This window comes from Paramormyrops kingsleyae, unplaced genomic scaffold, assembly GCF_048594095.1.
Source record: "Paramormyrops kingsleyae isolate MSU_618 unplaced genomic scaffold, PKINGS_0.4 ups48, whole genome shotgun sequence".
Classification (NCBI taxonomy): domain Eukaryota; kingdom Metazoa; phylum Chordata; class Actinopteri; order Osteoglossiformes; family Mormyridae; genus Paramormyrops; species Paramormyrops kingsleyae.
The window spans coordinates 276,178-288,002 of NW_027325986.1; the positions used below are offsets into that span (position 1 = coordinate 276,178).

General features: G+C 42.3%; 1 non-coding gene across 1 annotated transcript; it reads right to left on the reverse strand.

Moving 5' to 3' along the window:
- Positions 1-4,771: 4,771 nt before the first annotated feature.
- Positions 4,772-4,875, reverse strand: LOC140586386 (U6 spliceosomal RNA). Its single transcript, XR_011988206.1, has one exon. It is a non-coding gene; the product is annotated as a U6 spliceosomal RNA (small nuclear RNA).
- Positions 4,876-11,825: the final 6,950 nt, after the last annotated feature.

Consider the following 11,825-nt stretch of genomic DNA (forward strand, 5'->3'; position numbering starts at 1 on the left):
AACACGTTTTCGTATAATGTTACGTCAAACTCTTATAGGGGAAGCGCAGGTTTCATGAAATGAACTCAGAATGTCAAGTTATAATGAAATCTTCATTTTGTGTTAGTTTGTCATGATTTCTTCACGAAAACACGTTTTCCTATAATGTTACGTCAAACTCTTAAAGGGGAAGCGCAGGTTTCATGAAATGAACTCAGAATGTCAAGTTATAATGAAATCTTCATTTTTTGTTAGTTTGTCATGATTTCTTCACGAAAACACGTTTTCCTATAATGTTACGTCGAACTGTTATAGGGGAAGCGCAGGTTTCATGAAATGAACTCAGAATGTCAAGTTATAATGAAATCTTCATTTTGTGTTAGTTTGTCATGATTTCTTCACGAAAACAGGTTTTCCTATAATGTTACGTCGAACTCTTATAGGGGAAGCGCAGGTTTCATGAAATGAACTCAGAATGTCAAGTTATAATGAAATCTTCATTTTGTGTTAGTTTGTCATGATTTCTTCACGAAAACACGTTTTCCTATAATGGTAGGTCAAACTCTAATAGGGGAATCGCAGGTTTCATGAAATGAACTCAGAATGTCAAGTTATAATGAAATCTTCATTTTGTGTTAGTTTGTCATGATTTCTTCACGAAAAACACGTTTTCCTATAATGTTACGTCGAACACTTATAGGGGAAGCGCAGGTTTCATGAAATAAACTCAGAATGTCAAGTTATAATGAAATCTTCATTTTGTGTTAGTTTGTCATGATTTCTTCACGAAAACAAGTTTTCCTATAATGGTAGGTCGAACTGTTATAGGGGAAGCGCAGGTTTCATGAAATGAACTCAGAATGTCAAGTTATAATGAAATCTTCATTTTGTTTTAGTTTGTTAAGATTTCTTCACGAAAACACGTTTTCCTATAATGTTACGTCGAACTCTTATAGGGGAAGCGCAGGTTTCATGAAATGAACTCAGAATGTCAAGTTATAATGAAATCTTCATTTTGTGTTAGTTTGTCATGATTTCTTCACGAAAACACGTTTTCCTATAATGTTACGTCGAACTCTTATAGGGGAAGCGCAGGTTTCATGAAATGAACTCAGAATGTCAAGTTATAATGAAATCTTCATTTTGTGTTAGTTTGTCATGATTTCTTCACGAAAACACGTTTTCCTATAATGGTAGGTCGAACTATAATAGGGGAAGCGCAGGTTTCATGAAATGAACTCAGAATGTCAAGTTATAATGAAATCTTCATTTTGTGTTAGTTTGTCATGATTTCTTCACGAAAACACGTTTTCCTATAATGTTACGTCGAACTCTTATAGGGGAAGCGCAGGTTTCATGAAATGAACTCAGAATGTCAAGTTATAATGAAAACTTCATTTCGTGTTAGTTTGTCATGATTTCTTCATGTAAACACAAATGCAGAAATGTCTTGGCATGCTCAGATCTCGATATACACCTTCTGCAGGTGCGCAATACGCCGTCGTCTCGAGAGTTAGCGTGTTATCATGTTAGCATTTAGCATGTCTTAGCATGCCCGGATCGGGCCCGAACTTTCGATCTACACGTTCTGCGCGTCCTAGGCGCGCAATCTGCTCTTATCGCAAAAGTTAGCATGTTAGCATTGTTAACATCCAAACCGGAAGTGGGCGTGTCTCCGCCTGGGAACATCGTAGACATTAGCAACAAAGTTCCTCAGATCCCTCTCCACCAGTAGAGGCCACCTGCACCAACCAAATCAAAGCCCGCCTACATGTAAAAAAAGTTACAACGTTTTTTCACAATATCTCGCAAACGGAGCAAGATACGGCCTTCCTTCGCACGCATGGCGCCTATGCGCCAGGCCACGCCCCCTGCAACGGCTGCGGGGCGGGCCAGGGGGGGTGCAGCCACAACCATTGCACCAGCCTCTCGCGATGCCGTAACCATTAACCTGAAAAATTACACAAAAATAATTTAAATTTAATTAAACAAAGCCACAGTTGTGGATATATGGATGGACTCAGATTGGACAGTGCACTCCTGTGGCCCTGGGACGCTGTGGTCACAGTCTCATATCCCTAACCAGCCCGTACCATTCAGGTCCATTACATCAAGGCCCAGTGGGCCTACAATTTTTTCGCCGGTTCCCTGATGAGGATGTGGCAGTCCGAAACAGCTGTTGGAGCCTGATCTAAAGATCACGGTTACCACTAATACTTTAGTATAGCCTTAACTGACAACCTGGCCCTAACCCTAAAGCCCAGTGAGGCCTAAACCTAAAGCCCAGTGAGGCCCTAATCCTAAGCCCAGTGAGGCCTAAACCTTAACCTTAAGGCCTAGTGAGGCCTGGGCCTGGAGTGTATATCACCCTGACTTTATATTAACCTTAAGAAAGGGAAATCTAACCATAGATGAGATTTAAAATTATGCAGAGTAACATAATTATTATATATATGCATTAACCACTGTGTACCCTCATTTGCCTCAATCCTCAGAGGAGGAAGGTCATGGGACACAGTTGAGGTGTTAAAATAGTTTATTTATTTATATTAGATGAGGATGGCAGTGGATTGACCTTGGGGGGTCACCGGCACTGGGATGTGCCTCCGGGGGACACCGGGAGCTGAGCCGGCACCGTACACAGGGCGGCGCTATAACCATAGTACGGACAACAAGCCTCAGTGAGGCACATGAAACCTTAGTAAGGACATAACCTGAGACAGGGAAAATAGGACAATTACCTCCTGAGCCGGCGTAGGTCTCATAGTCCAAGCTATAGTATAGCAGTTAAATATATAATATTTAGTGTATAAACCTCAGTGAGGACATTTAAAAAGTAGTACTTACCTGTTTGTGCTGTCGCTCCTCCTTCTGCTCCTCCGGATCACTTACCTGGTGTCTTCAGCTCTCCTGGATCCTTCTGCTCCGTCGCCCCTGGAAAATTACACAAAAACGATTTAAATTTAATTAAACAAAGCCCCAGTTGCTGATATATGGATGGACTAGGATTGGACAGTGCACTGCTATGGCCCTGGGACGCTGTGGTCACAATCTCATATCACTAACCCGTAACCGTAACCATAACCGTGACCATAACCACTAACCTTGACCGTAACCGTAACCCTCACCCATAACCATAACCGTGAAGAGTAGATTTTATAGGTCATCTTTTCTGAACCAATGGCTTTTGATTAAAGGACTAAAATTCACACTTCCTGTTGCTTGTAGGTGTCAAATAACATCTGCCTCAGATTAATTTAGTCTACTGAATGATGAAACAAGGTCAAAGTGGAAGTGGGCGTGCCCACTTGAAAAATGCAGATTATGTTGAATTTCAAGCATTTTCTCCTGAAGAGTAAATTTTATAGGTCATCTTTTCTGAAACAAAGGCTTTTGATTGAAAGACTAAAATTCACACTTCCTGTTGCTTGTAGGTGTCAAATAACAACTGCCTCAGATTATTTTGGTCTACTGAACAATGAAACAAGGTCAAAGTGGAAGTCGGCATGCCCATTCGAAAAATGCAGATTAGATAAAAATTTAAGCATTTTGTCCTAGAAAGTAAATTTTAAAGTTCCGCGGTCATCTTTTCTGAACCAATGACTTTTGATTTAAGGACTAAATTTCACACTTCCTGTAGCTTGTAGGAGTCAAAAATCATCTGCTTCAGATAATTCTAGTCTACTGAACGATGAAACAAGGTCAAAGTGGAAGTGGGCGTGGCCATTTCAAAATATAGTTTAGATTAAATTTCAAGCACATTCTCTTGGAGACTAAATTCTACATGTCGCACATACTATACTGGTCCAAAGGCATTTGATTAATGGACTAAATTTCACACTTCTTGTAGCTTTGTAGGTGCCAAAAACCATCCGCTTCAGATTATTTTAGTCTACTGAATGATGAAACAAGGTCAAAGTGGAAGTGGGGGAAGTGGGCGTGCTCATTTGAAAAATGCAGATTAGGTTCAAATTTAAGCATTATGTCCTGGAAAGTAAATTTTAAAGGTCCGCGGTCATCTTTTCTGAACCAAAGCCTTTTGATTAAAAGACTAAATTTTACGCTGACCTTAACATGTAGTTCTCAAAAATAATCTGCCTCAAAACGTATTAATCAACTTAATGATCAAACAAGGTCAAAGTGCTAGTGGGCATGCCTATTTTAAAATGCAGATTAGATTAAATTTTAAGCATATTCTCTTATAGACTAAATTATGTGTTTTAGCATGTTTCAACAATGAATCAAGGTGAAAGTGCAAGTATTTTCATTGCAGTCCGAATTCTACAGGTCCCAGGTCCTCTTTTCTGTATAAGATGCTTTTGATTAAAAGACCAAAATTTAAAAGTGTGGTAAAATCTGGCTTCCATCTCTTCCTGAAACCTTCAGTCAATTGGTTTGTATTGCTTTCTGAGACACACTTATACCAAATCACAATTTTTGTTATTGCACTCATTATTGACATCAAACTTGCTTTTTAATGGCATCAAAAACGTTCCCCAAGAATTCCAGCTGGGTTATTTTCAGACAAAAGTCAATCACATTCCAGTCAGCATAGTCATCTGACACTTCTCTCATTTTCACGCATAAGCATGATATGCTTTGGATTGGGCTAAATCTTTGCCAATGAAAGATTTTCACGCTGGTTTATATTTCTCTGATTATTACAATCATCTATTATGAGCAGGTTTCCTGTTAAGGTCCATTGCAAGAGAAATATTACAATAGTTTCATTTAGGAACATGTCTTTTTCACAGCATGCAGTTTGATTAAGTTGAGGACCAGGAAAGCCAAGCAAAATATGGAACGCTTCACGAATTTGCGTGTCATCCTTGCGCAGGGGCCATGCTAATCTCTGTATCGTTCCAATTTTAGTATATGTGCTGCCATAGCAAGCACATAGTTGGTGCCTGATGAAAGATTATATAGGTGAGGAAGTGGTATGAGCATTCCTCATGTCGGTGGCACAGCAATGGCTATGCCCTGGCCCTATATTTTGCCAGAACATGAGTATAAAGAAGCTAAAGTATTGGGAAATGTTTCTTTCACACTTCCCTTTGCATGTAGATGTCAAAAATCTGCCTCATAATATTTTTGTCAACTTAACGATCAAACGAGGTGAAAGTGCAAGTGGGCGTGCCTATTTAAAAATGCAGATTAGATTAAATTTCAAGCATTTTCTTGGAGACTAAGTTATAATTATCGCAGGTACTCTTTTCGAAACTAAAGGCTGTTGATTAAAAGACTAAATTTCACACTTCCTGTAGCTTGTAGGTGTCAAAAATGATCTGCCTCAGATTACTTTAGTCTACTTAACGATAAAATGTCAAAGTGGAAGTGGGCATAGCCATTTTAAAAAATATTATAGATTAAATTTCAAGCATATTCTCTTGGAGACTGAATTATACGTGTCCCACATACTCTTTACTGAACCAAAGGCTTTTGATTGAAGGACTAAAATACACACTTCCTGTAGCTTTGTAGGTGTCCAAAATCATCTGCCTCAGATTATTTTAGTCTACTGAACGATGAAACAAGGTCAACGTGGAAGTGGGCGTGCCTATTTGAAAAATGCAGAACTGATTAAATTTCAAGCATTTTCTCCCGACGAGTAAGTCCGCAGTTCTCTTTTCTGAACCAATGGCTTTTCATTCAAGGACTAAATTTCACACTTGCTGTAGCTTGTAGGAATCAAAAATCATCTGCCTCAGATAATTTTAGTCTACTGAACGATGAAACAAGGTCAAAGTGGAAGTGGGCGTGGCCATTTGAAAAATGCAGATTAGGTTCAATTTCAAGCATTTTTTCCTGAAGAGTAAATTTTATAGGTCATCTTTTCTGAACCAATGGATTTTGATTGAAGGACTAAAATACACACTTCCTGTAGCTTGTAGATGTCAAATAACATCTGCCTCAGATTATTTTAGTCTACTGAACCATGAAACAAGGTCAAAGTGGAAGTGGGGGAAGTGGGCGTGCTCATTTGAAAAATGCAGATTAGGTTAAAATTTAAGCATTCTGTCCTGGAAAGTAAATTTTAAAGGGTTAGGGTTAGGGGTTAGGTAAAGATTACTGTTTAAAACAACACTTATAGTGTTTTATGGTGCACTGGCAGCACTATTCCCTTGTCCTTATATATTCATTACTTTTTTTGTAGGAGGAAAGACCCTCTAATGGGGGTTATTCTAGGTGATGGTGACCTTATTAACGGAAAAGACAGTAATGGCGGTGACGACGATGACGGCGGAGACAACGACCTGGATGACTAAAGTCCTGGAAGGTAAGTATAAGGTAGTCAAGATATCAAAAGGTAAGTACATTTCTATTTAAATTAATTATTATTTATTTTTCTGTTGATCCATCCAGGTAAAGCCTGGAATGGTATCTAATGACAGTAGTATTCCTGATACCAATGTTATGCCCCCTGCTGGTAGTTGTAATCAAATAAAGAATTAAACCAACTGAGAGGTAAGTAAAACAGAATAATGATGAAGCATACATCTAAAATACAGGTTCAGGTAAGTATTAATGGTAAGTAAAAGAGGGGTCTTAAGGTTAGGGAAACAGAGAGGGTCTTAGGATTAGGAGGAAAGCGGGGGTCTTGAGGTTAGGAAGAGAGAAGGGGTCTTAGGATTAGGGAGAAAAGGGGAGTCTTAGGATTAGGGAGAAAGGGGGAGTCTTAGGATTAGGGAGAAAGGGGGAGTCTTAGGGTTAGGGAGAGGGGGGGTTAGGGTTAGGGGTTAGGGATATAGATAGGGTTAGGGTTAGGGTTATAAGACGGGGTTAGGAACCCCTAGGCCTGTGACCCCAGCGTCCCAGGGCCACAGTAATGCACTGGCCAATCCAGGTCCACCCATATATCCACCCCCCTACACGCACCATGTCCGTTCCCCACTGGGGCTTTAAATATTAAATTGTGGTGATGAAATATTTTCTTCTTTTAGCAGGGATGATGGAGCAGACGACGATCCAGGAGTCCAAGACAGGTAAGTGGTCCGGAGGAATATGGAGGAGCATCGACGCAGACAGGTAAGTACACTGATTACACTGCAACAGGGCATGTCCCTACTAGGGCTTTAGATCCCCCACTGGGGCTTTGGGCACCGCACTTATATCTAAATATTATATGTTCCTCTCCTATATTCTAGCTCGGACGTGGCTGACCAGGCCCACGCCGGCTCAGGAGGTAAGTATCCTATTATGTCCACACTGTGGTTATGTTTCCTCACTAAGGTTTCATCCTGCTGCAGGTAAAGCGCCCCCCTGTGTACGGCGCCGGCGCCACTCCGGTGTCCCCCGGAGGCACCCCCAGTGTCCCAGACCCCCACAAGGTCAATCCACATCCATCCTGATTGGTTGAATGCCCAATACACAAAATCACACCAGCACTGTGTCCTGTGACCTTCCTCCACGGAAGACAGATAGAAATGAGGAAGCACAGTGGGGGATTATTGTATATATAGGCAGGGAAATTAGGGTTAGGGATCCGGCTGAATAGCCTTAGGAGGGGGGATTTAGGGTTAGGGACCCGGCCACTAGCCTTAAGGTCCAGGGACTAAGGGTTAGGGATAAGGCCTACTGGCCGTAGATAGGGACATTAGGGTTAGGGATCCGGCCTACTGGCCTTAGGTTTAGGGTTAGGATAGGGGCAAGGCCTAGTTGGGCCATATTTTAGTTAAGGCTAAATTCTTAATCTAGGGCCAAGTTGGGCCGTATTCTAATTCTAAATTTTGTAGGCACTGATCTGGCCAAGTTGGGCTCAAAGATCAGGCTCCAACGCGTTTCTGGCTGCCATGCCGTCATCAGGGAGCCGGCGAAAAAATTAAGGGCCTAAATAGGCGTAGGACTGATGGAAGCGTGAGGAAGGCGGAAGACAATGGACCTGAATGGCACGGGCTGGTTAGGGTTATAAGACGGGGTTAGGAACCCCTAGGCCTGTGACCCCAGCGTCCCAGGGCCACAGTAATGCACTGGCCAATCCAGGTCCACCCATATATCCACCCCCCTACACGCACCATGTCCGTTCCCCACTGGGGCTTTAAATATTAAATTGTGGTGATGAAATATTTTCTTCTTTTAGCAGGGATGATGGAGCAGACGACGATCCAGGAGTCCAAGACAGGTAAGTGGTCCGGAGGAATATGGAGGAGCATCGACGCAGACAGGTAAGTACACTGATTACACTGCAACAGGGCATGTCCCTACTAGGGTTAGGGTTAGGGTTAGGGTTATGGTTAGGGTTAGGGTTAGGGTTGGGGTTGGGGTTAGGGTTAGGGTTAGGGTTAGGTGTAAGGAGTTCTATCTCGATGACTCTCCCCACTCTGTCTGACGACTAGAGCAGTTTGGTATAGAGAGCCAAAGGCAATGCACGGGCCGGCGCTTGTCACTCTGTTCCCAGGGTCCAGTGATCACGTTCATTGCGGACTTCATGAGTCACCCTGGTGTCTAAATAATGTAAAAGTTTTTAGAGTATTAGGTTAAGGTTTGTTATGATGTCAATATACATTACAGTTAAATAGGTTTACATGATTTAATAAATGTTGAAGGCTTCGGTCTGAAAGTGTTAGTCCTGATTTAAAGGTTAAGTTTAGGCATATATCCTGATTGGTTAGGTTTAGAAAGAGACAAAGGTTAAGGCTAATTTAGTTAACTGTAATATTAGGTAGTCAAAAGAACTGATTTAGTTTTAGGTTTAGGCAATAACCCTGAGTGGTTAAGGTTAGACAATGACTAAGGTTGAGGCTAATTAAAAGTTAGGTTTTAGGTCATAAGAAGGGTAAGTAGATTGAAGTTTAGATTGAAGTTTAGATTGAAGTTTAGATTGAAAAGGTTTATGGTTTTAAAAGAATTGTGGGACACCTCATCAGTGGTGTACCTCGAGATCATCGGGTGTTTCACCATTTACCACCAGACACCCTCACTCGAAGGCAGGACCCCGGGGTGATCAAGTCCCGGGGCGTGTCCCATAGCCAATTTAGGGTTATGGTTAGGCTAAGCTTGGCATTAACAGCTAAAGGTGTTTAATTGGATCTTTTAAGAGAATTTATTTTGGTCTGTGCCAAGCTTTAAGTTTTGTTTAAAATTATTGGTTTTGGAATTGAACGGTAAGTATTTTGGCTAAAATGGTTACATCTAAAGGTAAGTTTGCGAAGGTAAGTGTTTAGCGATTTAAAGTGAAGCTAAAATTATGTAAGGCAGAATCAAACGTATGTGGTGCAAAAATGTGCTGTTGTATGAGTGGGGCTAACCCCCATAGAAGACTTGGCCACGTTTAAGGTCTTTGACGCCATAGACCACCACATCCCACGTGCTGTCCAAGTGGACCTGGGAGGGCCGTATACTTACCCCTTGTTCAGGTTAACAGATTGCTTGTTGACACCGTAAGGTTACCACAATCTGCCCAGACAAGGTTGAGAAAGTGAGTCTCCTATGAAGAGGTCTGGTCAAGTCCGCAAGAAAAGGAGAACAAGCAGACACCCAGGGAACTGGATGTGGAGTAGACTCCCGGCCCGACCAGAGTCCAAGAAGAATCTTACTGATGGTTCTAGTAGGATGAGAGTCTCCTGGAGGGTCCAAGGAAATAGCCTTCAAAAAGGCCTTGGAGATTGTGCTCAAGGTCCTGATGAGGATCTGGAAGTCTCGAAGGTCTAAACGACGATTCGTGACTATGGGGTGTGTGCAAGAAGGTCCAGGGCCAAGTGGGTACTCTATAATGGGAACCCGGCTTTTCGCTCGTGGTGGGGGAAAAAAATAAATAATAAAGAAGAATAATAAAGACTTACCGTGTAAGTAGATAGAGGAGGTCGAGACGAGTCCGGTGGTATGCTTTCTATCTCGATCGGACTTACGGAAGGCGAGATATTCACGTGTAAAGAAAGTTTCCATCGACCAAGTGCATTATGGGTCAAAATCCTGGATGGGCGTGGCTAAAATAATTATGCATAATGGTGCATTATGGGTAAAAATCCTTGATGGGCGTGGTTAAAATAATTATGCATTCAGGTGCATTATGGGTAAAAAGAACAAAATTGAAACCGCGAGTGAAAACACTCGTGAAATTCATGGGGTTCCGGCCGAGATGAAGGCCGGGTCATGGATTTTCGGATCCGCCGGTGAGACCTCGTCTCCCATGGGGCCTCTCGGGGCCTCCTTTGTGAAATTAATGCTGGTTATACTATGGTTATAGTAGAATCCATTATTGGTTGATTCAAGATTGACTCACCAATTGGAGTCTTGGCCAAGGAAGACCCTGACAAACCTCCGGGGTTAAGATTAGAGACTGCAGGGCTTCAAGATATACGGTTCCAGACAAGGAATAGAGGTTCCAAAAAGAAAATGGGTTCCAGACAGGAATTAGGCCAGGGAATCCAGGTTAGGGTTCCAGATAGGCGATAGTTTAAGGGTTCCGGATTGCAGTTGGGATTCCAGACAGGAATTAGTTGTTATGGCTAAGGTGTAAGGGTTACAGTATGGGTTCCTAAGGTGTAAAGGTTAGGGTTATGGTTAGGGTTTCTAAGGTGTAAGGGTTACAGTGTTGGGTTCCTAAGAGGTTATGGTTAGGGTTAGAATGAGGTATCAGGATCAGGTTAAAAAGAGTCAAATTAAGGTGTTAAATTTAGGTTTAGGCAATATCCTCAGTTTTTTAGGTTTAGGCATTACTGCCAAGGTTATGGTTTAGGCATTGATCCTCAGAATCTTAGGTTTAGGCAATGTAACTACGAGTAAATGAGTAAAGTATGGGCCGGAAGTTGGAAACCTGGTTAATCACCTACTTGGATATTTCAGACTATTTCAAGTAACAAGTCCAGAGTGGAGATGGATCAGGGGCTGGAAGTCGGACACCGGGTTAGGTCTCAACAACAACCTTGCCGGGGTAGGCAAGCCCTGCTCACATCAAACCTCTCTAGCTCCTAATCTCCTACTTAACTATTTTAGACTATTTAAGTCATAGATCCAGAGTGGAGATGGATCAGGGGCTGGAAGTTGGACACCGGGTTAGGTCTCAACAACAACCTTGCCGGGGTAGGCAAGCCCTGCTCACATCAAAACTCTCTAGCTCCTAATCTCCTACTTAACTATTTTAGACTATCTAAAGTTATAGATCCAGAGTGGAGATGGATCAGGGGCTGGAAGTCGGACACCGGGTTAGGTCTCAACAACAACCTTGCCGGGGTAGGCAAGCCCTGCTCACATCAAAACTCTCTAGCTCCTAATCTCCTACTTAACTACCTTAGACTATTTGAAGTTATAGAACCAGAGTGGAGATGGATCAGGGGCTGGAAGTCGGACACCGGGTTAGGTCTCAACAACAACCTTGCCGGGGTAGGCAAGCCCTGCTCACATCAAACCTCTCTAGCTCCTAATCTCCTACTCAACTATTTTAGACTATTTAAAGTTATAGATCCAGAGTGGAGATGGATCAGGGGCTGGAAGTCGGACACCGGGTTAGGTCTCAACAACAACCTTGCCGGGGTAGGCAAGCCCTGCTCACATCAAAACTCTCTAGCTCCTAATCTCCTACTTAACTACTTTAGACTATTTAAAGTTATAGATCCAGAGTGGAGATGGATCAGGGGCTGGAAGTCGGACACCGGGTTAGGTCTCAACAACAACCTTGCCGGGGTAGGCAAGCCCTGCTCACATCAAAACTCTCTAGCTCCTAATCTCCTACTTAACTACTTTAGACTATTTAAAGTTATAGAACCAGAGTGGAGATGGATCAGGGGCTGGAAGTCGGACACCGGGTTAGGTCTCAACAACAACCTTGCCGGGGTAGGCAAGCCCTGCTCACATCAAACCTCTCTAGCTCCTAATCTCCTACTTAACTATTTTAGACTATTTAAAGTTAT